Consider the following 4,780-nt stretch of genomic DNA (forward strand, 5'->3'; position numbering starts at 1 on the left):
AAGCAATTTACAACTCACTCCTCAAAAGATATCAAATAACTCAATCAACTGCATTGCAGGAGGTTAGCTCAAAACAAATTTCAAAACTCCGTAATGATTTTTCCCAAAATCCCCAAATCACTAAATCCTTAAGAGAAAGAGCAAACTTAATAAAGTTGCTAAAGTTAAAATGATAAACCATCTAAATTAAGAAATTGAGAATCATGCCTCACAAGATATCACTCAAAACACACAAGTGTATATAGGTGAAAGAAGATCGCCAAGCTCTCAACGCAAAAATACAGAAAAAGTGCTTACCATAGGCTTGCTTATGGATTCAATCTCCACTACTACGAAATAATCAATAATCATGATCAAAGGGTCTTGAGCCACGTTGTAATGGGGTTAAGGTAAGGTACGTATAAATATGGAAAGTAGGCTACAAGTTGCTGGAAGTTAAGCAAGTAATGCAAGAAAGTAATGAAGGATCAAGTGCTGTACCAAAATGAACACTAAGTTGCTCTAAAAATAAGATGATGCTCGAAATGAACTAAATTAATACTTTCTACTTTTTTTTTTGTTTCTTTTTTTTTTGTTTTTTTTTTGTTTTTTTTATATATAAATATATATACTATGTATATATATTACAACAGCTTATGTAGGAGTTGTTGGTTATTGACACATACAATAATTGAAGGGAGCATTTATGAAAAATCTAGCAACTTACTGAAATATATGAATGCAGATTGATCCAAAGTAAAATGCAGCATAACTTATATAATTTTCAGCAATAATGGTAGAAAGAATGGTCAAATGAATAGAAGTGATGAGATGAGTGTCACTGTTATTATTGTCACGAAAGGAATGGCTAAGGCTCAAAATTGGTTCACTAAGGGAAAAATAGGGTTAGGCTTTTTGGCCAAATTGTGTAAATCCTAAGTGCCCAAATCATCTCATGATTATTGACAATTCATGTAATCTCAACAGATATCGTAAAGCAAGTTCTAGAAACAGAGATTCTGTAAAATGCTCACTAATGAAAGAAAAGGGAGCATAATAGTGATGCACCAATTGGCTCAAAATCTCACCATTTGAGTGGGTTAAAATTGCATGAATTCTCAAACCAAAGTTTAAACAGTCAATCACAATAATAAGCAACAATATTAACAGTGTTCTATAACTAAGATAAAGTAAAATGGAAGAATTTAAGGAAAAATACCGATTTTACAGGCTGGATTGTAATTAAGAGATTCGTTCATTGCCTTCTTCCAACAAGGTTCGATAAAAGCTATAAGGGAATCCATTCAAAGGAGAAAATCATTAACTACTCGATTAAAACAAAACTCAAGATAAGGACAGTAATAATGAATGGACTCAATCAATAAGGGATATTAAAACAAGATAAAAACAGCAAAGATAAAATCGGTACCTGCACAAATCTACGGTACCTACCCCACACTTGTGAAAGACACTGTCCTCAGTGTGAACAAGGTAGGCACTCCAAAATAAAAGGAATAAAATATGTAAAATGAAGCTAATTATGGGAGTCCATAAAAGAAATTAGAAAACTAAGAGAAAAACAAGACGACAAAAAGAGATAAAAACTAGAAAGTCTACTAGATACGCCCTTGATGTGTACTTTAACACTTCAAAATATGTTAGTCCTCAAAATTACGTACGAGCATCAAGTAGGCTAACTCCTGCAAAATTCAAGAATAAACACATTCCAAGCAACATCTAGTAAAAGGTTCAATAAGATAGCATCTCCTCAAAATCAAACTTACTAAAAACAGACTGAAATATCTAACTGCAAATGACTACATAAAATAAAATAAAAAATGTCCAAAAATTCAGAAAGCAAAAATAGATTCAGGAATGCCTCCCGAAGGCGCTTCTTTTTGTTCGAGTCGTCTAGCTGGACTCTGGATCAGCATTCCTGCATCGCGGGCAAATTAAGAAGGTAGGCTCAATGTAAGTTGGGGTTCGAGGCATATAAGCGTAATGAAAAGGTCCGATGTGTGCAGTAGATGTCCAAGGAGGTGCTCTCTGGACCGATTTGGGATGTCCATTCATCCACTCCGAATTCCGGCTAAGTGATCTGTCAAAAATAAACTTGCAACTACCCTTCTCGGGTCTATCACAGCACAAAGTCTCATATTGGTACAAGTTATTTTTTTCAGATGAATAACACATACTAGTAGGGGAAGAAACATGTATAGCATCATCCATTTGTACATCTTGTGGTTGTGTATCACATGCAAGATCAATTCCATCAATACAACAAATGGCATGAACATGGTCGGTGGAAGAACTATCAAATGAGGGTAAACTAAAAGTGACACAATCGTCCCCTACATTAAGTTCTAACTTCCCTTCAAATACGCCTCTTTTAGCTCTAGCTGTGGCAAGGAAAGGTCTCCCCAAAATTAATGGTACACCATGCTCATTGTCCATATCCAAAACCACAAAGTCCACGGGAAATATGAACTTATCTACCTTAACTAGCACATTTTCCACAATTCCTCTAGGAAGCTTAACAGAACGGTCAGCTAATTGTATGCACATCCTAGTGGATTTTGCCTCCCCCAAACCTAGCTTATTGAACAAACTAGTGGGCATGACATTTATGCTAGCCCCCAAATCAGCTAATGCATCATCAACATATAAATTACCTAAAGTGCAAGGAATAGTGAAACTCCCTGGATCGTGACGTTTCTCTAGCAACTTGCTCTGAAACACCGCTGAGCACTCCTCATTAAGCTGAACATAGGCGACCTCCTCCAACTTCCTTTTTCTGCTAAGTATGTCCTTTAAGAACTTAGCATACTTGACATCCGCTCCAATGCATCAATAAAAGGCAAGTTAATATGCAGTTGTCTAAAAATATCTAAAAACTTACTTGAATCGCTCTCTTCGCCTCGCTTGTTTATCTCTAGCAGGGATAAGGAATCTTAGGTTGATATTCCCTAACCGGAATTGATTTCACCTTTTGTCCCTCAGGTTCCCTAACCTTACCGCTTGCCTTAACTGCACATCAATAGTGGCGTCATAAAAAACAGGGCTTTGAAGGAGGCTGAAACTAACTTACGAACGCAAAGTGATGGCGTTCACGTGCTCCCTCGGGTTAGACTCGGTGGTGCTCGGGAGCGCTCCTTACTGCCTCTCGGACAACATCTTAGAGATTTGGCCAATTTGGGTCTCCAAGTTCGAATCGAGGCCTGCTTCGGTTCCTAAGTGCACTATCGGTTCTTTGGAACCTCATCTCCGTAGACGTCACAAACTTCATCATAAGCTCCTCTAAATTTGACTTCTTTTCCGGTAGAGGGAGGAGCTTGTGCGAGTCGGTGAATGTTCTTTGCGGTGATGAAGTCTCTGAAACCAGGTGGACCACGAAGCGTTATTGTTCCTCCAACCGAAGTTGGGATGATTGCGCCACCCAGGGTTGTATGTATTCTTTGTAAGGATCGTTCACGCCTTGGGGCATTCCCATATAATTAACTGTTCAACATCGGACGACATAGCGAATTAGATGGAAAAGTAGTAGAGGATGAAGTAAACATACCTCCCGTGATGCAGTTCATCTTGTAATGCGGGCCACCACAAAACTTCGCGACCAACGTTATTGCATGAACCCAAGCATCTGAGTTGGTCGATCTTCTTGGCTAGAAGCTCCACTTGAGCTGCTAAGGTTGCTTGTAGAGTCCACTTGGTTGACCACTCCCTGTCTTCCTGGTCGGCTCTAGAGGATTGCCAACGATAGTTGTTCATGGCCATTTCCTCTATCAAGTTCGAGCCTACTCGGGCTCTTCATTTAGCGCCCCACTGCTGCGGCATCCACCATCCGCCTCGTTGCAAGGTTCAACCCGTAGAAGGTCCGAACTGCATCCACACCGGCAATCCGTGATGTGGGCGGCATCTCAAAAGATCTTTAAATCTCTCCCATGCATTGTACATGCTTTCATCATCAAACTGCACAAAAGAAGATATGTCATTTCTAAGTTTAGCAGTTTTAGCGGGAGGAAAATACTTATATAAAATTTTTCTACCAACGCCTTCCGGTGTAGTGATAAATGCATTGTGGAAGAGATTGCAACCATCTCTTTGCTCTGTCCCTCAAGGAAAATGGAAACAATCTCAGTCGAATGGCATCATCGGTTGTTCCATTTATTTTGAATGTGTCACAAATCTCCAAAAAGTTGGAGATATGTGCATTGGGATCCTCGCTGGGCAATCCTCCAAACTGCACGCTTTGTTGGATCATCTAGATAACATTGGCCTTTATCTCAAAATTGTTGGCCGCTACAGCAGGTCTGACTATACTAGTTTTCGTCCCATCCAAAGATGGTCGAGCAAACTCGTACATCGTCCTCTGATCCTCATCGGCGTGGGGGTCATGGTTTTCCATCGTGTCTAGTCTATCCACAGGTACCTCAACCTCAATCTCCTCCTCTTCTAATTGCAACCTCTTCCTTAAGAGTCTGAGGGATCGTTCTGGATCAGATAGAGGCTCTATAAGATTCGAGTTTGAGCTCCTGGTCATAAACTACCTGAAACCGAAAGTCCACACAACCACCGATGAACAAAAATAATATAATAATAAATAATAATAAAATTATAGAATAAATGAATAAAACAAATAATGACTAAATTAACATAAAAACAATTCACTCTAGTTCACCGTTACAGCTCCCCGGCAACGGCGCCAAAAACTTGATGGGCTCTTTATGCAACCTACACCTAAGGCAGTGAACCTACCGATGCAGCCTAGCACTAGTGAGTATCAAGGTCGTATCCCTGGAGA

The 4,780-nt window shown here is 39.4% G+C and overlaps 1 non-coding gene across 1 annotated transcript; it reads left to right on the forward strand.

Moving 5' to 3' along the window:
• Positions 1 to 3,874: 3,874 nt before the first annotated feature.
• LOC125370758 lies at positions 3,875 to 3,981 on the forward strand. Its single transcript, XR_007216861.1, has one exon. It is a non-coding gene; the product is annotated as a small nucleolar RNA R71 (small nucleolar RNA).
• The last annotated feature ends 799 nt before the right edge of the window (positions 3,982 to 4,780 follow it).

This window comes from Ricinus communis, chromosome 7 (assembly GCF_019578655.1).
Source record: "Ricinus communis isolate WT05 ecotype wild-type chromosome 7, ASM1957865v1, whole genome shotgun sequence".
Lineage (NCBI taxonomy): Eukaryota > Viridiplantae > Streptophyta > Magnoliopsida > Malpighiales > Euphorbiaceae > Ricinus > Ricinus communis.